This window comes from Vulpes vulpes, chromosome 5 (assembly GCF_048418805.1).
Source record: "Vulpes vulpes isolate BD-2025 chromosome 5, VulVul3, whole genome shotgun sequence".
In the NCBI taxonomy this organism is placed as follows: Eukaryota; Metazoa; Chordata; class Mammalia; order Carnivora; family Canidae; genus Vulpes; species Vulpes vulpes.
The window spans coordinates 106,873,669-106,900,625 of NC_132784.1; the positions used below are offsets into that span (position 1 = coordinate 106,873,669).

The window sequence follows — 26,957 nt, forward strand, 5'->3', positions numbered from 1 at the left end:
CATAGAAAAACACAAAGAGAAGTTTCAGGGTTGGCCTGAGCCGGCAGCATATTAGAGCCCAGGGTGAGGATGCGGGACAGACCTACTGCCCGCTGCTGGCCTCTTCCTTCAGATGCAGCAGGTGGAGCCCTGGCCCAGAGCCTCCCTCTCACCTGGGCTGGACTGGGCGCCAGGGACTTGGGCTGGGAGCAGCTGCTGGTGCCACTGGCCTCGGGACCGACATCTGGTGATTTTGAAGAGAAGCCTGATCAGCCAAGATGAAAATCCCTGCTTCCTTTACCTGAGATGTGACCCTAATGCAGTGAGTACAAAATGATTTTCTACAAAAAATATTTACAATTGGAGTACTCCAGTCATGCTTGTAAAATAAATTTGCTCTCCTATGCAACTGCAGGAAGCAGTACGTGTTCCTCAGGAAAGTTATGGTGTCCACAAGGAAGGTTCTAGCAGGTTCTTCAAAGACCTCTTCTGCCCTAGCACCGAGGGTCCGAACTTCCAGAGGGTCTGAACTTCCAGAGGGTCTGAACTATCATGGAGTCTGTGGGGTCAAAGTTGTCACCTGGTGCTCACCAATCAATGAATATGGTTCAATCTTAGCAGCAGAATCATATTCCCACAGGAAAGCAGTTTCAGTCACTTTGGGGAAATACAGGACATAAAAGCATATGATTGACACGCAATTGTCCTCTTTTTCAGGAGCCTTGGACATGGCACCCTCCACACCTTTTCCTTCTGGAACTGGATTGACATCTGGAACTGTGACTGAAGACCCAACGCTGTGTTGAGAGAAGTCTGCAGCTCCTCTGGAGGAAATAAACATCACGGTGTAAGATTGTGCCACAAAATCGTTCTCTTCTTGGGAGGGTCCTTAAAAATGCAGTTTCTTCTTTCCCACCAAAGAAAGCAAGTGACAAGTCAAATATACCTACCTTGGAGTTGCTGCGTTTCTGCAGAGTGTATGTAGTCGAGTTAACCATCTCTGTGAGGGTCGTAATGCCAAGTGGTGGGAAAGCATCACTAAAGGCCAGGGAAGACATTGTTGGTGTTGCGATGGAGGAACAATCTGGGTGCTCCTACTTGGAAAAGATTCTTACTGAAAATATGGGACCAATGGGAAAAGAAACTTCTGGACTATGTTGATCAGTGGATATACAAACTCCAGGAACATGTAGATACGAAGTCTGCTTTGTTAATGGACTCACTGCTGAGTCTCTACTCCCCAGCCACTGGGATGGCTCTAAGTGTGACTCTGGAGAAGGGCTTTCAAATGGAGAAAGAAAAGTGCTCAACATGGACAAGGTATTACAGATATTTATTATATACTTATTATGAAGCCAAAACCCCAAAAGATCAAAGATAGCATTTAATGTCATTTGAAGACCATCATCTTAGGTGTTCATTTTATTTTATTATTTATTTTTAAAAGATTTTATTTATTTATTTGGGGGAGAGAGAGAGAGAGATCACAAGCAAGGGGGAAGGGCAGAGGGAGAAGCAGACTCCCAGCTGAGCAGGGAGCCTGATGCAGGACTTGATCCCAGGACCCTGGAATCATGACCTGAGCTGAAGGCAGATGCTTAATTGACTGAGCCACCCAGGTGCCCTCGGTGTTCATTTTAACTGTTCTTGTTATTGTAAATCTAATACAGTGCACTAAGATTAACATGATAGTGTCATGAATTATTTTTGTTTGTAATATTTTTTACTTTTATTCACTTTTATTTTTGCTTAAACATTTAAACTTTTTAAATATTTCTTTTTTTAGAAACATTTATTTATATGAGGGAGAGAGAGAGTGCAGGAGTGAATGGAGGGAGGGGTAGTGGGAGAGGGAGAGAGACTCCTCAAGGAGACTCCCTGCTCCAGGCAGAGCCCGACAAGGGGAAAACTTTTTAAGGATTTTTAATTCAGTTCATTCATCTGTATTGTGTGTGTGTTTGATTTAAATGCTGCTTTATTTTCTACAAAGACCTTATGTTTTAGGAGTATGAAAAAAATGCTTCTAGTATTTGATATATTTTTCTTTTTCTAACTGATTATCTTTGGAAAACCAAGTGCTTAAGAGTTGCAACCTTGAATTTCAGATCGCGGAGGTTACATTTTATATTGTTTATTTGAGATAAAAAAATAGATGTGATGTTTCTGCAACGTTAGTTTATAGGCCATTAATTTTATGTCCTGTCACACTGGAGCTATACTATGGATAAGAAGGAAAAAATCAGAACTGGCATATTTCTGAGGATTATTACTTTAGATTTAGTGTTTGACATAAAACAAAAGAAGTCATCTTGTTGCATCTCAATAAACCCAGAAAGTATAAGGAACTCTTCTTTTTTGAGCTGTTGGTGGTTCTTCTCTCCTGGGTGTTTTTCTGATATGTTTAAAGTGTAAAGTGCTGAGGCTCTTGCGCTGAAGGAGGAAGGCATATGAATCAAGGAAATTGTGTATTTCTCTGGTAGACACAATTTTCAGAAATGACAATTATTTTATATGCCTTGAGGGGTGGTGTATTCGCATCTAAAAAATAAATGCACCTACTCTACAGAAAAGAAAAAAAGACACAAACAGGTAAACCCTCTTTATGATCTGATTAACTACAATTGGTACTTGCTGTTCGAATCTCTGTAATGTGAAGCTTGGTATCCTATATATAATTTTGAGATTTTTAAAATAATATGAATTCCATATTTTTTATTTTATTTTATTTTATTTTTTTCATATTTTTAATTGCAAAGCTATCTTTACATACAACTTTATGCATGTCTGTATTCTTTAGAACATATTCTTTGGAGTGTTTTTTTTTTTTTTCTGGATCATAGGGAATATGCCTGTCATCTAGAATGGTTGTCGGAACTACACCGTAGAAGCTGTGCTCTCTTCGTCACTGATGGGGCTTTTCTGAGTCTGAGCTCCATGGGGGACTCAAGACAAGAGAAGGATGCATGGAACTCAAGAGGCACATTTTGGGAAAGTTCTCTGGCCTGGGGAGTGAAGAGTTTGAGGCTTCTGGTCTTGGCTCTGCCACATAGCTTATATATGACTTTAGGCAAATAGTGATCCTTTTAGCCTTTGTTTTCCCCATCTGTGAAATAATGTGGTTGGATTTAATAAACTCTCAGCTCCCTTCAAACTTTGACATTGACTCATACTCAGTGACAGTGAAAACACTGAGTGAATCACCCAGCTAAATATTCACACTGAGTGCTTGATGAACTTGGTTGGTCTTTCAGAAGCAGGCCCTTCCTGCACAGATCAAGAAGGAAGACAAACTTTGGGTCCTGGAAAATAAAACTCACCGCCCCCACCCCCGACCTGAGACACCCAGCAGCTGTCACACTTTCAAGAATGAATTACAGAACGACCTCTCCCCTTCTTTTATGCTCCCCTACGTGGCAGAGACAGTAAATTCTTACTTCATGGAATTAATTTCTAGGGTGTCTTATTTTTTCCTCTCATGTGGCTGCCTCATATAAACAGATGGGGAAAAGGCAGAAATGAATGGTGGAGTGCAACTATGCGAACTCATAAATATGAAAATATGAAAGTGGGACTTGGTGAAGGGATCCAGGCAACCAGACAGAGGGGAGCGGTTGCCGCGTGAACTCAAGGAGGTGGATGGCCCACATGGACCACGAAAAACCCTGGGGCAGCCTTGTGCTCTGGCCCTTTTTGGGGATGCTTCTTCTGCTCTGGCTCAAACCCTAGAATTGTTTCCCAGCTTTTCATGCTGCAAACAAGGCACATGGCACAATCTGGTAATTTAATCGATTCCTCCTGGCTGATGGGGCCAGCAGACCAACGATTAGTTCTTCTTTCTTGGCGCATCTTAGTTGCTGTTAAAAAGTGCTTCTACGGGCCTAGAATAAAGCACTTTATTCTTTAAAGGTGTGGGGGTGCCTGGGTGGCACAATTGGTTAAGCTTGGGACTCTCGGTTTCTGCTCAGGTTGTGATCTCAGAATCCTGATCTTGGGGTCATGGAATCGAGCCCCGCCTAGGTCTCCATGCTCAGTGCAGAATCTGCTTGAGATTCTCTCTCTCCCTCTCTTTCTGCTCCTCTCCTCATGCTCTCTCTTTCAACAAATTAATAAATCTTAAAAAAAGAGAGACAGAATGAAGCACTATGTCCAGGAACCTAGTAGGAACCTGGTGGGAAGGCAGCCATCCCATGGCTAATTTATTTCAAATTACACCCAGGAAATGCAATTTATTTAAAACCTGGGCCAGAAGTTAGGGCTGAGGGAGAGCCACCAGGAGCAGCCACAAATATTAAGTATTGCAGAGCTGGATAAGGCAGGGATGGAGATCCAATGACTGTTTAAATTATTATAGAATGTAAACTCATCAGATGACATCTAATCTGGCCATATTTCCCTCAATTATTTCACCCCAGCAGGGTTTCTTTCCCATCAGTACTGGATCACAGAGCTGTCAGCTGGCGTTTTTGAAGGGTGATTTGTTGGTCTAATGATGATACTGAAATCTGTTTATGGTTGTTTATCTAAGGGTCATCTTTCTTCTGAGGCAGCTTTCTTCTCCTGGGATTCTATTGGGGCAGCTCTCTCAATTCCCCAAACAGAACAACTGTCAGGGTTTCATAAAGGGTAAATATTCTGTCCATGTTAATTTTATGACCTATGACTGTCCGTAGCTACCGAGCCAACTATGTTAATAATGATGCCTTATACGTGGAAGATGCTTTAATGTTTACCCAGCACACTCACATCTATTGTTTCACAGGGTGATTATACCTAGCACAGTGATTGCACAAACCGATTGTACTAACGGTAAAAACAATGACAATATATAGAGAGTAGTTGGCAGTGTTGCAGGCAATATTTTAAGCAACAATCCCAGGATGTGAGTACTACCATCCTCTCCATTTTACAGAAGAGGAAATTAAGGCTCAGGAAGATTAAGCAACTTACCTGAAGTCACACAGCTGGTAGTCTGGGCTACTTACTGAAGGCAGGGCCATGATAGCAGCACGGTGTGGAGGAGGGCAGGGCAGAGGGGATGGAAAAGCACTTATAGGGGATTTGGCTCTAAAATCATTGGTGACTCTCGGAAGGCTCAATACATTTAAAAAAAATGATGTATTTTTCTTATAATTTTGTGCAAAATTTGCACTCTATAATATACCCGAGTGTGTTTTATTCCAAATCTAGATCAATTTTCTAAAGAAAGCTCATGCTTCAGGATGTGCCTTGTTACCTTGAAGTCTCTGATAGGGCAACCACTTGGTACCTCTGGGACCAGGTGTTGCCTAGTCTGAGAATTCAAGGAGTTATAGAGAGATCACTGGGATGTGAGTCAGGAGGGAACAAGGGTTTTGTTCCAGTGTTTCTACTGAGTAGCTCTGGGACCATGCACAAGTCTTGTGCATTTCTGAGTTTGGAGTTTTTCATTTGTGAAGTGAGGAGTTGGATCATACGGGCTGTTCTTATACTAGATTCCTGAGACTCCTCAGGGATCTAGACAGATGGGGACTCTCATGCTTGGAGGATTTATTTTTGTTTATTTTATTTTATTATTTTTTAAGATTTTATTTATTTATTTGAGAGAGAGAGAGAGAGAGAGAGAGAGAGAGAGAGAGAGAGAGAGAGCATGAGCAGGGGGAAGGGCAAAGGGAATTCAGGCTCCCCTCTGCCTAGGGAGCCCTACTCGGGGCTTGATCCTAGGACTGCTTGGATGATTTAGGTCTTCATCGGCAGGGTACTTTGCCTCATGACTATGGATCTGTATCCTTGGCTTTCAGGGGATTCATAAATTCATGGAAATCATTTATAAATTTGATTGCAGGTAGGCATATATGCGTTTTTCTGGGGAGAAGCTCCATAATTTTCAGTAGATTATAAAAGGACCCCTAAGACAAAAAGTTCACTAAGATTAGTGACTAGTTTACATTGTTAGTCAATAATCAAAAGGGAGGAGTGGAACTTGGGAGTCTTTGACACCAACAGGTAATTCTGATATCCATTTGCTATTAGCTTTTTATATTCCAAAGAGTAGTTTTTTTGTATTCCAAAGATAATTTGAAAAAAAGATCATTAGGATTTTACTAGATTTTTACTAGATCATTAAAATGAAAAGCCAACATTTACAAAATTTTATTGTTTTTTCCTGTAAAAGTACTCTACTTTGAAAAAATGGAATTGACATTAAAGAAAATGCCTTTTAAAAATTTCCTATTGAATTTTTACTTTAACATAATTGTTCATAATTTTGATTTATTTTCTTCCCAAACTTTCCATATAATACTTATTATACAATAATTGTATTTCTAATTCAGATTCAATTTATATCTTACTTTTTATGTACTAGTATATCATAGTTTCCAGAGTTTGAAATAAATATAACTTTTAATATAAGAGGAGCCCACTAAGTTGATGTTTTATATCTTATCTTTTTTTTAAAGATTTTATTTATTCATGAGAGACCCAGAGAGAGAGGCAGAGACACAGGCAGAGGGAGAAACAGGCTCCCTGTGGGGAGTCCGATGTGGGACTTGATCCTGGGACTCTGGAGTCATGCCTTGAGCTGAAGGCAGATGCTCAACCACTGAGCCACCTAGACATCCCCATATCTTATTTTTAATAGAATTTTGGAATTTTGTACTCTTAATGCAAAAGACATCAAGCCACAGATTCAAGAATCGCTACAAATCCTGCAAATCCCAAACTGGCTAAACGAAATCCACTGCTAGGCATATCATAGTAAGACTTAAGAAAAACAAATACAAAACAAAAACAGAAACAAACTTAAAAGCAGCTAGAAAAACCTTGGAAAGAGTCTTAAAAAGGAAGAAAATCAGGCTTTAACTCATTTCTCAAGAGAAACAATCAAAGCCAGAAGACAATAGTATACTGTATTTGCTTTTGAAAGAAAATAACTGCCAACATAGAATTCTACACTCAAAGGAAATATTTAAAATGAAGGCAAAAAAAGTCACATTTTTAAAAAACAGAAACAACTTCTCAGCATATCTATACTAAAAATCACTATAGTGAGTTCTTCAGGAAGAAGTAAAATTATTCCAGATTGGAGAAAAAAATGGTAGAAAGAAACACCAAGCAATATAATGGATGAATACATGGATAAATATAAACAACTATTTTCATAAAAAATAGTAAAGTGTCTCACGGTATGAAATATATGTGAATACAATACTTGACAACAAAGCTCAAAAACAGAGGAAGATAAATGGAATAAAAAAATTTTTTTAAAGACTTATTTATTTATTTTAGAGAGAGTGTGAGCTTGAGCAGGGGGAGGGGCAGAGAGAGAGGGAGAAAGAATCTCAAGCAGACTCCCCACTAAGTGTGGAGCCTGACATGAGGCTTGATCCTAGGACATAACAATCATGACTTGAGCTGAAATAAAGAGCCAACTGTTGAACTGACTGAGCCACCCAGGTGCTCTGGAATTTAAAATGTTTTTTACTCCATGTTTTATTTTGGGACATAAAAGTTCTAATTTATGTTAGACTTTATAAGGTCAGGGTTTGATGTTTTAATCATCAGGGTGACTGCTAAAGAGAAATAGTAAAAGAATGTATAATTAACAGGCCAATAGTGGGGAACAGAAATCTTAAAAAAAAAACTACTGAGATTTTGTTCAAGAAAGGGCGAGAAAAGAGAGTAAAAGGAAAATATAAAAGGTGAGGCATTATAAAACAAATAGTAGAATAATAATAGTTTAAGTACAAATATATTGGTAGATACATTAAATATAAATGTACTAAATGGCAATATTAAAAGACAGAGATGACAGGCTGGATTGAATGATGCCTAGAGGAAACAGACCTTAAGTATAAAGATACAGACATTTTGAAAATAAAATGATGGAAAGAGATGTGATGTAATCATAATTTAAAGTAAGCTGGAGTATCTATTCTGTTGGACAAAGAAGACAAAGTCCAGAGTACTACTGTAGCAGAAGAGGGGTAGTTGATAATGATAAAATGTCAATGTACCAGGGATGCAGAAAAATTCTAAGTTGTATATAATTTATAGCATAGCCTCAAAATGCGTGAAGCAAAAAATGACCAAAATAAAGGGAAGAGTAAACAAATCCACAGATGTGGAATATTCAAAATTCTCAGGATGTAGCTTTTGAGAATGCAAGATCAACTGTTTTTTTCTCATATAGAATAGTAAAAAGGATTTTAATGTCCGCAATATGTCCTAATTCTTTTGAATAATTTCTTTTGAATAAGGAAGAAGTATAAGATATAAGTTTTTAACTTTGATATGAATATATATATTAAATTCCCAGAGAGCTCTATCTATATGTAGTGAATGAGCTTCTTTATTTTTTTTCTCATTTTCCTGTCACCTGACCTCAGGTGCAGAGAATTCCCTTATTTATATTCCTTAATTCAGAGCACATTGTCATCATCTATACAGGGCCTCTTTTTTGTTTAAATTTATTTTTCTCTTTCTTTTTCAATTTTTACTCCCACTCGGTCTCAAAATCCCGCCTTTCTTGTATGTTCTCCCCAAGTATCCTTGGGAATTAGAATGTTCAGAATCTCTTGACAGTAAAGTTCCACTTTATATTTTGCCAATGAAAAATTCTTATAAAGGATTTGGAAGGCAGACTAGATGCAGATGTCATTAATTTTCCTCCCTCTGTGGTAGGCAGACATCAGGATTTAGACGGATGAGATTTTACAGCATTTTACTGCATCAGAGGCAAGAGGGAATTCCTGCAGTGTTTGACTTGGTTGGCAGAAAACTCCTAATTGGGGGGGGGGGGGGAAGAAAACTCCTAATTCTCCGAGAGGTAGAAACATTCTTCCTTGACCTTTACTCCTCCAACAACTCTGTGGATTTTTAAGTACCTAATTACTTGTATTAAATCCCTTCCTCCTTGAAATACATTGTGTGTTAGTGTGTTCTTGACCGAATCTTGACTGATAAAATATTTGGTATCAGCAGTGGTTGTAGGAAATATATCTTTACATATGGAAAGCTGGGATTTGTTATTTGACCTAGTTACGTTTGAAAGCAGTGGTGACATAATTGCTGGTGGCATGGATATTAATAATCCATGGCATGCAATAACAAAAGCATTATTTAAAGGATCACCTGTTGTTGCCTACAAATTTTCTTTTGAAGATGAGACTTTGAGTGACCAAGTAGCTGTTGTAGTAAACTTTAAGTATGGAAATAAAGACTACTGGGACTATGGAGTGGGACAATGGCTTATGACTGCTATAGAGAGTTTAAATGATCTGATTAAAGCACAGTTGGAGGAGCCAGAGAGTGTGGATGCCTGGGCTAAAAGAATCTCTTAGATGTTGTGGCTGCCGGGCCAATGTATAAAAAAATCAGATCCACAATTTGATCCCGTGTCTTATAGAATTATGTCGCAGGTTGAATTCTCAGCCTTGCAATGTCACATGTGAAAATTATGACATTGCTTTACAAAGGGAGAGACCATAAAAAGTGAATTGGGAACATGTGGGAAAAGTTGGATGGATCTGATTACCTTAAAGCCCACATCTGACTGGCACTCTCTTCCCAGCGGCTTCTCCCTTATCTGAGGAGACTAGTGTTGCTGGAAAAGCCCGCAAGCTTGCTGGAACTGCCTGGGGCAATTCTCTTATAAGTAGATCTTAGTTTTCCTCAAAATCTGCTCCTGCCACTTCTCATTACCTATAGACCTGTAACTAAAGGCAGAGCCCAGCCTAACCCAGAGGGACAAGTACAAGTCTGATTGGGGAAGAGATGGCTGATGCTCCTTGATCCCCCCTATTATGAGATAGTTCAAAATGAACATAAGATATGCTAAAGTTATTGATTTGGGTGCATTATCAAAAGATTATGGGTTCAGCATGTCAATTTCAAGGGCTGGGAATGGTTTTACAGTCTTCTCTGTTGGCTGACTCTGTGATGATTGGTTTGCAAGATTTACTCAAATTCTTTCCACTCCTGTATACCCACCCTTTTGTAATGGGACTTCACTCTTTCTCCACTTCTTGAATCTGGACTTGACAATATAACTTGCTTTGGTTATGGGACATTAGCAAACGTGATCCAAGCAGAGACATTGGGATTTGCACTCTCTTGCCGGTGGGAACCCTTCTGCCACCATTTGAACAAGCTTAGGCTAGCTACTGGTGGATGAGTGATAAGTTGGAGACTTGGAGAAAAGTCTCAACCATCTCAGGCAAATCTTCAGATATGTGAATGAAGTTATCCTAAATCATTCATCCTTAAGCCTAAAGAACTGCCTAATAATCCCAGGAACCACAGAAGTGGTCTTTGCAGTTTTAATCTACGGTTTTTGAAAGATTGTTTATGCAGCAGCAGAAGTTCACTGATTTGGGTTGAAGCCTGGATTTAACTCTGTTCCACAGTAAATAAATCGAGATGCCAGGATTCACTTACCCATCTCCTTACTGGGTCATTGGAAAGAGTCCAAACGACATTCCCTTCAGAAAGGCATAAAGCATACATTGGTGAGGGGGGCACTGGCATTCTTTGAAAGCTCTGTAGTGCCTTCTCTCTGAAAGTTGAGAATGAGGGCAGGAGCCATTGAAATGTACTTCTTCCCAAATGACAGAGACCAAGTAAGCAGATTACCAATATGGGAAGCAGGGTTAAAGTTGGTAATAAGAGTTTGATCTCCAGAAATCCTTGAAATGTAATTCAACATGTTCCCCCAAGAATCAATAGATGGAAAGCTATTAAAGTCTTGATATGCATCAATAAAAATATTTTAGGTCTTCATTTGAGTCATCTTAATAGGTAGTTATGGCCTGTGATCTAATTTCCATTCTTAAACACGTTTATGGACCTAGAATCCTTAGGATGAAGTGTGGAGTGGGTTCCCTGGGGGAGAAACATCAGATGGCCCTGACACAATGTTTGTATTATAAATATTTTTCTTAATCTTCCAAAGAGACATCACAATTTACTGTTGTCATCATTTCACCAGTTTCAGTGAAGTACCTTACTTACCTCTCTTTGATATACCTTATTCTCCCCATCTATGATACACGTTTCTTCAACATTTCCTCTACATATATTTACATACACATATACATGTGTGTTTAGAACCACGTCAGTGTTATAAGTTTTATTTTGACCATCAAATATAATTTAGAAAATGCAAGAGGAAGAGGATGACAAAAGCCTATTGTATCTACCCATATATATATATATATTTTACATTATTCTTCCTTCCTAATGTCCCGAAAGTTCCTATTTCATCATCTTCTTTCTGTTTAGAGAATTTTCTTTAGATATTTTTTTAAGACAGGTCTGCTGGGGATAATTTCTTTTAGTTTTTCTTTATCAGAGAATGTCTAATTTTCCCTAATCCCTGAAGGATATTTTCAGTAGTAATAAGATTCTGGGTTGAGATTTTTTTTCCCCCTAGCTCTTGAAAAATGTTAAGCCACTCATTTCTGACTTCTATGGTTTCTGCTATGAAGTTAACTGTCATTCAAGTTGTTTCTTCCCAAGAGGGAAACTGGCGGCTTTCAGTAGTTTTTTTCCTTACCTTTGGTTTTTATTACAATGAAATGGAAGGTTCTCCATTTTGTTCTCCTCATGTCACTGAACCAAGAGACACAGAAGGAGGGGTTCCTGTGTTGTCTACAGCAACCAATCCTAAAATAGGGTTGGTGCTTAAAACAGAGTCAGAAAGCATATGTAGATTCTGGGGGAGTTAGGGGTGCCTGCTAGTACTTTCATGTTGTGAAGAACTTAATAAAAGACTATAGTAGCCCAACCCAGGCAGGGCAACTAATGTGCAGGCCCTTTAGGAGTAAAGTTTTGGGTCACTGTCCTAGGCTAAGGACTATGGCCAGCTGACGTGGCTGTTGAAGGACAAAAAAATCATGGAATAGGTAGTGGAATAAGAGTTAAAATATCAACTATAATCTTGGGATCAGTTGTAGAGATGACAACTATAGCAGCATTCATATTCTTAGGTATAGGTTCACATGTCTTTATTTGTCTATATTAAGCAAGATTGAATTTCCGTGTCCCCTCTTCCTTTCCTCTACTATTTTAGTATAAGTTCTGCTGTTGGTGATTAAGTCCATGCCTTTAAATTGATTCAGTGATATTGAACTAGACAATGGTCGCAACGATGATATTCCACTTGGGAATCTCTTTGTGGAGAGGTGAATGCCTCTTTATTTGTACGAGGGGTAACTGCATCATATTAGGCAGAAAATGTGCTGCTGATACTATTGTTGTTTGGGAGTTAAATACGGAAGGCTGTGAATGGGTCCTGGGCAGCCAGAAGAATGTCTGTTGGTATTCAGCACCATTCCTATGCTCTTTCAGGTGCTCCCTATATCACCAAGCTAGAAGCTTACATGTTCCAGATTCCATGATCAGAAGGGTTCTAGTTTATATTTCACTGCTGAGAGATGCCCTCATTAGAATTAGCAGAACATTATTTTTCCTCCCCACTTGCAGGCAGATGTGTGGGCTTTGGAGGATATGAGATCTTGCAGCAACCTCAGGCCTTCTCCCATAAATCACTTGCCTCTGTGAAAACGCAGTTGTACCATTGGCGGCATTTCCTTTAGTCCTCATGGGTGACAGTATCAATTTCCTGTTTTTTTTTTTGAGGCTGGTAGTGAACTTGGGAACTAGTGGTGGTCTTCCCTGCCCCTCACACCTCTAGTCCTTCCAATGTTTTTGAGTGCACCTCAATCCCTCTTGCCTGGGGGTTTATATTTTCTTGACTGACTCCTTACTAGTACATTCTTGGTAGAAAACCATTCTAATGTGTCCTTGAATTTGTGTTTTTGTAAACAATATACTGTGGTTCTCTGTACGTATCATGTTCTTCTTTTTATTTTTACATCAATGAAATTGTGTTATAACTTTCATTTCGTTTCTTGCTTGCTGAATATTTTTTGAGATTTGTCCTCGCTTTTTCATTTATTACTGCACACTGTGCCGTAGATTGCATTTCTTGCACATGACTTATTCATTAGCCCTAGTGATCAAAAACTAACTTGCCTCCAACTACTTGCAACTACAAACAACATCACAGAAGACATTATTGTATATTCACAGTTACAGACCCATGGTAGAACTTTGGGATTTATACCTAGGAGTGAATTTATTGGGTCAGAAAAATAAACATTTTATTTTGCTAAATGCTGGCAGATTCTTTCTAGAATGGTAGTTCCAGTTTACACTCTCACCAGCTGTTTTTGCTTTCTGATAACTGTAAAAGTTACCACTTTGTATCTCATTATTTTAATCTGACTTTTCAGATTATTGGCAAGTTTGAGCATTCCTTAAATGCTTTTTTAGACATCTGTGCTACTTCTTTTGCGAATTGACTTTTTATAGCTTTCCATGTGGGAATCAATTTCTCCTGAACCATGTACTTAATGATCTGTATTCCCTTATTGGTTGGTGTTGTTGTCTTTATCATATGTTAGGTACACACCCACCCACCTTCATACTCACACACCCACACACATGCTAATTTCTGAATTCTTTATTCTGTCCCATTGATCTATTTGTTCCTGATGTGGAAATTTATGTTTTGATTAATAAGAGTTTATAATATGTTTTAATATATAGATATCATTTTAACCTATATTTATTTATTACTTTTATTAGTATATCATATTTATATTATTATATTTATTAATTTATATATATTGATTTATGTTTCTGCTCATAAGAGAAAACATATTCCCAGTGCCTTTTACTCTTTGCACCTTCTTTTGTGTGAATTATGTATTCATATTCTCTACATGTTTTTATATTTACAACTTCCCTTTTTTCTGATAATTTTGAGTCAGATTTTGTATCTTACAGAAAGTCAACTTTGTCCATAGTGTTAATATGAGAATTCTTTTGCTCTTAACATCAAACTGACAGCTGGATAACCATTATAAGCATTAAAAATAATATAATTCACTGATGAGTGATAGTGTGTGCGTGCACGTGCGTGAGTGTGTGTATATCTATAAAATATGTGCTAAGAAAAGAGCACAGCAGCAGAATCACCCAGGGTTAGAGCTGCAGTGTTGGTCTAGTCATTTACAAATGAAGGCTCAGAAAAACTCAATCCTTTGCCAAAGTTCCCACAGCTCATCACTGGCAGAGTCCAACCTGGACCCCAGGGTCCTGACACTCAGCCAAGGCCCTTTTTTTTTTGGCATACCTTCTGGATTCTCCTTCAGGGAATAGTTGACAACTTGTTGGAGGGTAGGAAGAGGCTGAGGGAGCATGGGTTGGGGGAGGAGGGTGGTGTATGGAGTCCTGCTGGGGAGGCTGGCGGACTCTAAATAGAAACACTGCCTCCTTCACAGATTTCAGCTGCAGCACTTCATTTTTGGCTTCACATTTTTCCTTTATGTGTCTGTTTCATGGCAGCTGGGTCCCCTACAGCTTTGACTGCTAATAGTGCAGCCCAGAGTTATGCAGTAAGTAATAGCAGACCAAGAGAGAACCTCCAGGGGAGAGTAGACAAGTCCTAGGGTACCCCTGACTCCTATCTGCTGAAGGGCCACTGGGGACTGTAGCAGGCACTGTTTGGGTCCTTGGGAAGAAGGGCTGTCCTTTCTAGAGGAATGTAAATTCCACAGAAAGTTCCAGAAAATAGGGAGATCCTGAAGGAAAAGCAATATTGTAGAAATGGTTGTTCTGCAAATGTCATGCACAGGGGACCCAGGACAGGAGTGGAGGTGAGAAGAGAGCCACATTTTCTTAAGAGGCTTATAGATTTGCACCTGGGCGAGTGGCAGGGAGCAGTGTCGGGGGTGGCCTGAGGGATCCTCTCTGGCATGTCTGAGAAAATGACAGTGGTGGTGATGATCTTAGAGTGATGTTGCCACCGCCACCATCTCCACCATTTATTGAGAATTGGTGTATTCCAGGTACTATGATAAATGCTTTATGTGTGTGATCTCACTGAATGCCTACATGGTCTGGTGGGGTTTGAGTGAATTACTCAAAGTTGCCACAGAGGGACAGGACTAGTATGTGAACCCATCTCTGACTGATTCCACAGCTCATGCTCTCCTAGGCACTTCCACACAAAATTAATGGTTTTCCTTTTTTTTTTTTTCTTAGTTGACCTCTACTCCCAAACAGCAAGCTCTATTGGCCCATCCTTCTCATGACACCACATTAGCCCACGATGTGGTGGTTTTTCCCCTCCTTGGACTCCTGTACCAATCGCTGCTCGTTTTACTTACTTGGTGACTCAGTTTTGTAAAACAAACAAACAAAAAACCCACATTTTTCTTTGTGTATGATTCTATGGTTCTTCCTCTCTTAGACTACACGATTGTGAAGGTTTACTCATCTCTGTACCACAGACTCTCTCCAAACATAAACCACAGCGCCTGACACCAGAGATGCTCTATACTACTATTTATTTATTTATTTTTGAAATGATAATAGGCCACGTCAGGAAGAGAAGAGAGCAAGAGATCTAAAAGTCCCAAGGCCCAAATTTGACTTCCACATCAGTCACCAACTAGTTTTGAAAACTTGGGCCTCCATGTCTTAATGTATACGTCAGGCATAATAATAAGACCTACCTCACATGACTGTGAGGAAAATAAACCAGGAGGTTGTTGTGGACATCCTTTCACAATCAAAGAACGACACACAGATATTGGTATGGGTAGATATTTCTACTGCGTAAGTTAAAATGAGGTCCGCTCTATCACAACTTTATCTTCCATCTGGCTGAGCTTCTCTCTCTCATCTGTTTGCCCCCATCCCATGCTCATTGGGTGTCCTCTGGATATGGTGACATCATACTACCCTCTCTGGTAAGACTGGTCATGTCAGTGAGACTCAGGGATCACGTTTGCATTTCCATTCTCCCTCAGAACACCCTCTCGTGTTTAGTAGGTGCTCAGTAGATAGTCAATGAACAAAAGCAGTGAATGAGTATTTGTACCTATCAAAACCTTTCTGCCTCTCCGCACGGTCCAATGAGCTAGGGTGGCAAAGAGGGAAAATTTCTGTACTGAGTATGAAAGGAAAGGGCTTTTTGTAGACTGGATGCTCATCCATCAACTGAAAAACTGGGAACTGGAATAAGTCACCTCTCAAGTTCGATCCCGGCTCCAGAATTTTGTGATTTCATGAAGTGTGTTGAGGAGCAGAACAAGTTAAAATGTAAGAAGTGCAACCCAAACTATAAAGGACCCCCTTTTTGGTTTTCCCCCAAGCTGGAACTATTTCTCCCTCGTTATTCATGTTTTATGTATTTTTAAAAGATAAAACGGGGACAAAACCAAACTGTGGCATCTGCTCTCCACATTTCCCTTCCTCTGACGTCCTCAGGATATTTTCTCCACTGTTATTTTTTTCAGATCACAGACAGCTGAGAATTAAAGGATCAATGTTTCGCTTACTGTTAAACAACTCTCTGGGCTGCCGGTGAGTAAAGAGAGGTGGGAGGAGGGCGGGAAGCGGGCCCTTAGCCTGCGGGCCTCTCAGGCCTCTAGGCCCAGGTGGGGACACAGGGAGCCCCCAGGAGGGGAGGACTTCCTTTTGTCGCTCACTGCCACGGGTCCTGCCTTGCCATTTGGTTTCTACTGAGGATGGAAGACTCATTCTTGAAACAATTTGAGAGAAGACTCAGAACAGAGTGTTGGGAAAGGCAGGGCCATTTGCCCAAAAGAACTAGGAAAGGAGAGTAAGAAAGCCTAACAGATTCCTAACAGGAACTCCTTTGGATGAGGTGTCTCTCCACCTCCAAGCTCTGGGTGCTGCTGAGGAAATGCTATTCCAGGCCCTCGAGCTTGTCCAGACCATTATCTGTGGTTTTCTGTGATAAAGACAATGTCTCATTTCTTGTACCCCTGCCCGGAAGGGGTTATGAGGGAGCGTCTGCCAACTGCCAGGACTCTGCTCCAGGGTTCTGGTGGCTGGGGCAGCACGAGGAGGCTGGCCTCACAGTGTGTTTTTTGTCCTAATACCTCCCCAGTCAGCCTTGTGCTTTACACCCTCAAAATCTCTGCATTTGCTCCTCTCTCCTGGGATGCTCTTCGAGATATTTCTGTCCATTTAAACCCTACTCATTTGTTGCCATGAAGCTCAAACAGCACCCCTTCTGGAAGCTTTGCTGGAGTCCCCAGGCTGGAAACACTTCCTCCTTTGAACTTGCCCAGCACCGATTATAGTTACTGTCCCTTGGCCTCACGCATCTACAGCCTGGTGCCATTGACATTTGTTTGGTAGTGTTTCCAGTCTTCTTGGGTTCTAAGCCCTAGAGGTAGAGATCTCCTGAATGCGGTAGATCCTCTTCCTCCTCCATCATTGGCTCAATTCCATTCTTCGTCTGCTCTCAGTTGGGTAATTATAGTGATAGCCTCCCAGCCGGCTGCCCCGACTTCCAGTCTCCGTGCTTAATGAATCCATGCTCCGCATTGCCCCAGATCTTCTTTCTAAGATGCAGATCTTGTGAAAGCACTCCAGTGGATTCCTGTTGGATTTTTGATAAAATCGCTACATACAAATCTCCCCACAGTTTGGCTTTTTCCAGCGTGTCTGGTCCCAGCTCTACCCCTTCCCACAAGGACCCTATCATCTCATGTTGGTGAACCACTTGCTTTTTCTGGAACATCCCATGATTGTTTCTATCTCTTTGATGCCAATCCCACTGTGTGGAATGTCTTTCCCAGACTTGATTACCAGGAGAACTCTTACACGATATTTGAAAATTTGGTTTAAATATTACTTCCTTGGTGGTGGGGGAAGGTCTTCCTTCTCTTGTTAGTGATTTGTTTTGTAGAGTCTCCTTTTATAATACGCATTGTACAATGATGAGATGAGATGTACATGAGATGAGACATAGAAAGAACTGAATGTCATAACTGACACTAAGGTTGTCTGTAAATGCTAGTATTATAATTTGCTATTATTATTCTCAGGAACTGTACCAGCAGGCCAAAACTAGAAAGGGAGAAAAGTCACCACCAGAATGAAGAGAGCCTAATTTGGAGTGTGGATGAGTCTAGAAAAAGACTTTTAGCTTTATTAAGTACATATGTCAGTATCTAGCAATAGAGAAATTAACTCCTTCACAGGATGCAAGTGGTCACTTTCCCTTTGCTATTTTATTCCCAACTTGAAAAAAGAAGCAGTGAGTCTTAACTGCTCTACTTAAGGGAGTTATGTGTCTGTAGGGAAGCTCATTTTGGGAGTTTTGTCATTGTTCAACTAGGTTTGTCCGTCTGGAATACCTCCATCTCCTTGGAGATCTGGTGTCATCCATCCTTGAGGCTGAGTTCCTTTCCTGCCTCTTTTATACACTGTCCCCCAGTAATTCCAGTTCACTGGGTGGGTTTTCAGACTCTCTATGTTTTCTACATTGAAGGGATAAGGATGGGGGAGTGGAGAGAGGGAGAAAAATCATTTTCTCAGGAGGACTGTTATGGTATTTGCCAGGCTCCCAGCCTCTTCTGGAGCAAACCAAATGCATCCACTGTCCTTGTTGGGGGAAGCAGATCTGGGCTTTTCCTTACCCGGGGACACTTCCATGCCACGTGAATCGGAGCATTCTGATTGTCCAAAACATGAGTAGGCATTGTCTTGGCAATGACAAGGACGACTCAGACTCTCCCTCGTCAGTGGTTACTGGGATGGGAAGTACCCAGAAGGTGGTCACACAAGGAGAATCAGGGGCTGAGAGTTCCACTGATAATACCTCATAAGGAGCAGAGCCTCCAAGCTCTAGTGCCAAGTGACATATAAGTTTGTCCTGAGAGCTCCTGAGGTAATGACTGACCTTCCAGCCTACCTTTGGTGAGGCCTGCTTCCTCATTTTCAGGTAGATTCCTGCCTTGTCTTATTAATAGCCTTATAATAACTCTTATCCCCCATTAAAAAAAGATTTTATTTATTTATTCATGAGAGACACACAGAGAGAGGCAAAGACATAGGAAGAGGGAGAAGCAGACTCTGCAGGGAACCTGATGTGGGACTCAATCCTGGGACCCTGAGATCACACCCTGAGCTGAAGGCAGATGCTTAACCACTGAGCCACCCAGGCATTCCTTGTCCCCCCTTTTTAAAGGTAGGGAAGCCATGAAATGATTCAGATGTCAAATTCCTATAGAGTGGGAACGTCTCTCCTGTGGCACCTTGGCAGATCTGGGTGTGTAGAATGTTCCAGGGAGGGCTGGTGGATTCATTGATTGAGTTAGTTGGATTGAGTTTAACAAGATTTAAAACTCTTGATATCTGGAGCTGCTTCTTCCAGTGTCTCCCACAGAGGATCTAGCCTAGACGTGGGCATGTAATAGGTGCTGCACATTTATAGGATGCTCATGGCCTGAAAGGGTGGCTCTAAATATCTGGATTCGTTTGTTAGCAGGTGCTGCTACAGATTGGCTGAAAGAACATAAGGAATTTTATGAGCCATCTGGTCTTAATTTATGTCTCTAAAATAATGCCGAAAATGACAATTCCTTGCCAACCGTGACAGGTGATGTTATAATTGAGCTTTTAAAGGTCCCCTGCCCCTAACAAGCGGTGTTGGTTTCGCGTTGTACAAAGAAACTTCATGTCAATTCCCTTATTTGAGCTTCACACAAAGCCTGAGAGGTAGTTATTACAATTACCTTCATTTTGGAGATGAGGAAACTGAGCCTTGAAGAAGTTGTGAGACATTGGCCAGCGTCTCACACAGTATATGGCAAAGCAGAGACTTGGAGGTTGCCTTAGTCCCAGGGCCTCTCAGATTCCATCTACTCACCAGTCACTAGTGTTCTTTTAGCTTCCAGGAGATCTGAAAAGTTGGAAGGAATGAAAGCATGGTTCTTGTCACTAGGGAAAGAAGGTGAGAATGCTGAGCTCCCATTTTTCCATTGAACCAAATACCTCCAGGGCATAGGAAATACCTGTGGATCAGTTCGGCACCTCATCATGTTGGTAGGCTTAACTGATGTTCCTCAGTGCTTTGAAGGTTCCCCTATCATGATATGCAGGTCAGGATATAGTGCAAAGCATTATAACTTGAGTCCCCTTACCTTATAGCAAATCAATTAGGAATTAGAACTGTCAGAGTAATTGGAATCCTCTTCCAAACCTCTCAGAATCTTCAACAAATAGCAAATAGAAAAAGCACCAAGTAAATGATCCAACTACTAAACAACCCATCTAGTCCTGAGACTCTGGAAGAGCTCTTGGGGCATTGCTGCCTTGGAACATTACAACATGTTTCTTAGAATTACAAGGTAATTCAAAGCAGATCATAGAAGAGCAGTAACAAAACTCGCTCTGATTTGGGAGAGGCTGAAACCATGAGGGAGGCAAGTATGAGCATCACGGGTTCTTGAGACCAGGTTCCTAGTTGAAGGGGTGAGGGTTTTGGGGGGGGGACCATAAGGTAGCTTCACTCTTCTCTATGACGCCTGTGTTACTGAAAAGCCAGCAGATAGTGGGGTGCTGCGGGGGCAGAACTTGTGGGATCTAGAAATGGACTGACTCGTCTGCCTCAGGCTTGGTTTTACTCTTGATAAGGCAGCAGCCCCTTCACGGAGACAGGGGGTGGTTGATTGTTTCTCTTTTGTCCAAAGTTGGGTGAACTTTGACTCAGTCAGCCGTGGTTGACAGGCATGAGCAATGCTTTCGCGAAGACGTCTGACTTAGCTAAAATTAGTGCAATGTAATCATGACTTCATGTTGCCCAATATAATCCATCTTGTGAAGAGAGGGGATGATGTTTTTCAAATGGTTTTTAGCAGCATCATCAAAAAGAACTTGTAATCAACTCTCAATCATCCCTCCTGAGGGAGAGGAGCAGAGTGTGGATGATACAGATGACACACAACCCTGGAATCTTTTACATTTGGTTTTGATTAATGTTTGCATTTCATTGACATGCAGGTGTTCCTAATGTTCTCAGAATTGAGATCATTTCAGTTTCAACACTGAAGCCACAAGGAAAACTAGAAGTGTCTCTACAGGCCTGGAAAGGTGGAATGTAGAGATGGACCAGAGACAGTGTCATAAAATCCTTCTCGGCAATGGCAGAAGCAGTGCTTTGTTATGACTGTGCAAAAACCCACCTGGTAAGCAGAGTTACTTGCACTTCTTCTGGCTAAATGTCCTGTTTTAAATGAACTTATACCAGATTTCAGGAGATAAAGTATAAAGAGGTAAGAAATTGTCTTAATGGTGAAGTTAAGGAAACCAAACAACTTTCGAGTCAGATAACTTTGGTTTTGAATGGCATCTCAGGCACTTTCTAGCCACATGGATCTTGGAAATACTTGGAAATACTTGGAAGGTCTCTAAGCCAGTTTACACAAAAGCAAAACGGGTATAATGCTGTTTACCTTGGTTCTTGTGTACAATGAATGAGAACTTGTGGTAGGTACTCCATAAATGGCATTATTATTTAATGGCATAATATGCCATTAAAAATGCCAATATTGCCAAAAATGGCAATATTATGCTATTATTAAGTACTTGACTCCGGTGAATGAAGTTGACAATGAAGGTGGCCATGCATGTGTACAGGCAAGAGGTATAGGGGAAGTTTTCTAACTTCCTCTCAGTTTTGCTGTGAACTTAAAACTGCTCTAAAAAATTAAGCTCTTAGGGAAAAAAGAAGTACTTGAACCTAGCTTGATTCTTTTTGTTAAGAGGAAGTTGGAAGACAGGATGCAAACTAGCCCATGAATAATTGAGCATAAACTTGTATCGTTATCCTAGATAAACAGATAAACTCCCACTAAGGAGATCTAGAAAGAACAGCATACATCACAGATGCTTTTGAGTTCAATGGACATTTGTAGCTGAAATTATTATTCACCAAAGTGCAAGGCACTAAGTGGGAGCTCAGTACACTTAATTATACTCTAACTCATTGAAGGTGAGTGGATGGTGGATTCACATGCAGTGAGCAGTCATTCTTGTGGTGGAGAGAGTTTTGGGTAAGGAATTCAGCAGGTGGGCTCAGTGGATCCTTGACACTCTTTGGCTTTTAAGTGTAATGAATCTTTATTTTTTCCCCAGCCTTATTGAGATATAATCAACACATACACACATATTTAAGGAGTAAAACATATTGAATTGATAAAGTTGTATATTGAATTATGATTCCCACCACAGCATTACTTAACACCTCTATCGTGTCACATAATTACCATTTCTCTTTTGTAGTGAGAACACTTAAGATCTAACTTTCAAGTATATAAAACAGCACTGTTAACTACAATCACAATACCATTCCTTTCAATCCCCAGAACTTATTCATCTTCTAACTAAAAGTTTGTATTCTCTGACCAACGTCTCTCCATCCACATCCCCCACCCCCTCGTCCTTGGTAACCATCATTCTACTTTCTGTTTCTGCAAGTTTGCAGAATTTTTAGATTCCCCATACAAAGGGTACCATACAGTATTTGTCTTTCTCTGTTTGCCTTATTTCACTTAGCATGATGCCCTCTGGGTCCATCCATGTTGTCATAAGTAACAGGGTTTCCTTCTTTCTCATAGCTGAATACCATTCTATTGTATGCACATACCGTATCTTCTTTATCCGTTTTTAATGAATCTTTATTTTTTATTAAAAAAATATTTTTATTTATTCGTTCATGGGAGATACACACACACACACACACAGAGAGAGAGGCAGAGACAAGGCAGAGGGAGAAGCAGGCTCCATGCAGGGAGCCCGATGTGGGACTCGATCCCGGTCTCCAGGATCATGCCCTGGGCTGAAGGCAGCGCCAAACTGCTGAACCACCCAGGGATCCCCATTAATGAATCTTTAAATACTGAACTAGATGCATCACATTTTTTGTTGCCTGTTGACCACTTGGTGAAGTCTTTTGGAAAGTAGTAAATATAGCAGCTTGAACTTGAAACCCAGGGAAACCCTAGCATCCCAGGAATTCAACCAGCATGGTTTTTTTTTTTTTTGGTAAGATTTTATTTATGTATTTGAGAGAGAGAGTAAGAGCACAAATGGTGTATGTGTTGTGGGGAGGAGCAGAAGGAGAGGGTGAAGCAGGCTCCCCACTGAGCAGGGAGTCCCACTGAGCGGGGCTCAATTCTTGGACCCCAGGATCATGACCCAATCAGAAGGCAGATGCTTAATTGACTGAGCCACCCAGGCACCCCTCAACCAGCATGCTTTTAATGAGCTGGTGCATATTAATTTTACATCACCTTCCATATCAGGCTAAAATAAACCCTCCTTAGTTTTTTTTGTCTGAGGCATGGATTCAAAGTTATACCCTATCCCATCCCATCCCATGACAAATACTGTCTTATTATTTATGCTCTACTTTCCACAATCTCTTCACTATAACACTAACTAGGAGATAGGTATGGAGATGAGCACTGGGGATAAAGATATAAATGGCCTTGCTCTGACCCTCAAGGGACTCATGGTCTTTGGTAGGATCAGCTTGTTGTAATTGTGTTAAAAAATGTAACTGGAGGTCTGGATATAATACAGAAACAGAAGCACAAAGAAAGGAAGTTACTTTCTGGTAAGCTAAGGTCAAGAATAATGGAAATGAGCAAAGCCTTCAGAGCAGTAATAGCACCTGAATTGAATTTGTTCATTCAACATTCAATAGCTGTTTATTGAGCAATAATTATTATGTATCAGGGCTGTCTTAGGTGCTGGAGATAGAGCAGTGAATAAACAAGCAAAAAAGAATAATAACACAGCACTGAAGAAACAAATAATAAATAACAATAAACAATATTTACTATGTTTTATAGTGTTAAGGGCAATGAGAAAAATAAAGCAGAAAAGGGAGAGAAAGAGTCCAGGCATGGGAAAGGTGCAATATTAGAGGGTGAATTTTGATCTTTATGAAGATGCTACCTTTTGAGAAAGTCATTATGATGCAAAATGCAAAATCTTTGTTTTCTTTTTCTCAGTAATATGTGTAAGACACTCCTGATTCTTACTCCAAATCTAACTCCAGTTTATTTTTGGTTGACTTTCACTTTCTATTTAACTCATTTTTGTATTGTTTTAATTTCTTACAATTATATATAGTTATTATATCCAGAAAAACAAAAAAAAATTTTTTTAAACCCTGAAGCTGGGTTGGCTTTTGAGGGACACATTAGTTGTTTTTCCTCAACCATTGTTATAAAGGAAGTTAATTATATGAAAAAGAATATTTCATATTAGAGCAGTACTTCTAGAACAGTGCTCAATTGAGAATTTCCCTGGGATGTCTGGATCTAAGAATAATATTTTGGCTTGGATATCCTCTCAACAATGTCTAATGTGTGACTCAATTAAATCAGGACACCTGTGAGAAAGAGGTGTGCACCAAATGGAAAAGTAAATACTGTGTTAAGCAAAGTAAATATAGTAATAGGAAGTGCTGACTATGATCATGGTAAATTTGAGGAGAAAATTGGAGAAAACCAGTGAGTTCTCAAGAATTAACAGATGCTAGATGGTAGCAACGCTTGTGGTGAGCATGGAGAAGTTAAATCACAATGCGGTACAGTTGAAACTAATGTGACATTGTGCGTCAGGGAGACTCAAATTAAGAAAAGAATCAACAGATTCTTCGTATAGAGGTTTCTGAGTGGAGCATTTGAAAACATAAAACTTTTTGGTGGCATTTAGTTTGTCAGAACACCCAACCCATTCCTCATAAATATCCCGGATTCCTTGAAACAATTGCATTGACATGGATCTGACCCCTTTTCTTAGAGTAGCATATGGGGGCAGTGTCCCTGCTTAGAGGCTGCAGACAGAGTTGATTCTTGCCAGAGCCTTTCTGGTTCTAAGAGTGGTGGAGAGAGCTGTACATGCTCCTTCTCTCTGCATCTCCAAACTAGTTTGATTCAGGAGTTAAACACTTTTTTAAAAAGCATATCTCTGTATGAGAATCACTTGGGGAATCTCATCAAAAGTACAGATGCTGGGAGCTCATCTCATACCATTAATTGGAATCCTTATGTGGATGCTTTCTTTTAATAATTACACCTACTGGTGCCTACATTACCAGTTTGAACTCGGATTTACAATGTTAGCTACTAACAGGCATGATTCGATTATACCTTTGTGGATTTACACACTGTGTGAATATTTCTGAGCAAGAGAGGAAAACCACCCCTAAATGGAAAAGACTTTGGCTCAGGAATTCCAAGGGATTGTTGTCCACGAGCTGAATAAGATCTGTAGATTCTCAGCAAAGATGTCCATGGCTTTCCAAATTGCCCTTTCTCTAGAAGTCCCCCTCTGGCACATCAGGGGAGGGCTGTGACACCCAAAGACACTTCATGTGCTGGGTAAAGTTTGGCTTTTGTCAGTGGCTCTCTCCCCTGTCACCTCTGAGGGTGTCAGATGGCTAATCTCATTCTGGAGTGGCGGCTCCATCGGCAGGTTGCAGGTCACTCCTGCTTATCACCACTTTACATGGCTTCTCCAAGCAAACGGTGAGCCCTTCTTGATGCAGGGGCGAGAGCCCTATTGATGATCGACTTCAGACAAACATCTGGTTGTCATTACCAGTGGCAGCAGACCAGAGCGGGGCGCTGTACGGGCTGGTGTGGTCACCTCACAACCATCAGGACGAGCTATAAAGAAAATTTAACATATCCTGTAATTACAGTCTGCCCAGCACAGAGGGACTGAGGAATCTGCAGATCTGATTTCAGGCCCGGAGCAAATGTTTATTGTATCTGTTCCACACATTTATTTACTCAGAGGTCGGGAGGCCTGCTGAAATATGCCACCCTGGCCTGGCTGCTCCTGCAGGGGCCGAGTGCCTTCTTGTTCAGGTCAGGAAGCTCCAGCTTGGCTCCAGGCCGATGGGCCCTTAATGCTTTTACAGGCTTTGGAATTTTGGGCAGATGGAAATGGATGGGAGGATCTTGTCTGGAATAAACAATCTTCACTCTCCACAGAACAGGGTTTCCTCCTCGGATGCTCCACTCCACCTTCTGGTGGTGCCTCCAGAGGCTTCCTCAACCACTTGCTCCTTCTTGCTCTTTGGCTGTGGGGATGGAGTTTGTGAATCAATACCTACTGCTCATCAAATATGTGCTAGGCACGTGCTGGGCATTTTCATCACATTTTCTCTTTTGTCACACGTTGTGATACCCATGAGGCCAAACATTGTTAATTTGAAGGGAGTCGTGGTGTCTTTCCTGAACTAATGGCATAAAGAAACCTCCTTGCCATCCAGAGTGGAAGGGTGGTCATGAGTGTACTTTTGGGGTCTTTCTTTGTGGACTTTTTGGTAGAGTGGGCTCAGACCTACAGACTGGATAAATGGCTTGGCAAAGGCCAAGACTATCCTGAGATAGGAGCCATGAAAAGCCAGTAAACTGGACACCCCTACCTTCAGTGTATTAAACTCTAACACTGAGACATGTGGGGAGAAATAGGATTTGACCCCAGGCTAAGAGATTATGTGACACAGAAGGTCAACTACGGATTCCCACAGAAAGGAATTGGGCAAAGCTTCATGTGGGTCAATCATCTGAGATGAGTAGTGTGTGAAGGAGGAGGGTAGGCGGCAGGGCTGATTATAAAACTATGAAGAGGAGATGGGTTGATGCTTTGGTTTCCATCTTCCCCTCTTTCAAATTCCACATCCCTGAACTGTCTCCTTTCCCCCATTGAATGGAAAAAGTTTCATGAATTCAAGCTCTTGTTTGAATGGCTCATGTCAAAGAATATATTTCTGAAGAGGAAATTTCATGCATTAGCAGGCTGATTAGGGAAGTTTGGGAGTAGACAGTGTCCTAACTCATGGACAGGTTAACCGCTGCAGAGAGGCTTCCCAGGAGGAAGTAAGATCTGGAAGCCCTCCCGTGGGTGAGTGGGCAGGCACTGGAGAGAGGCCACACTGTGGCTTCTGAGGCAACACAGCTCTGATCTAGTTTTCCATAAACTGGGACATGAGGCAGGCTACCAGGTGGGGACTTGGACTCAGTTATCAACACTGTATCCAAGAAATCACTGGGATGTTATTCCTTTTCTTACATCTGGGGATG

The 26,957-nt window shown here is 40.8% G+C and overlaps 1 pseudogene; it reads left to right on the plus strand.

Annotated features, from left to right (window-relative positions):
* Positions 1–69: 69 nt before the first annotated feature.
* Positions 70–25,538, plus strand: LOC112914572 (ATPase PAAT-like; annotated as a pseudogene).
* The last annotated feature ends 1,419 nt before the right edge of the window (positions 25,539–26,957 follow it).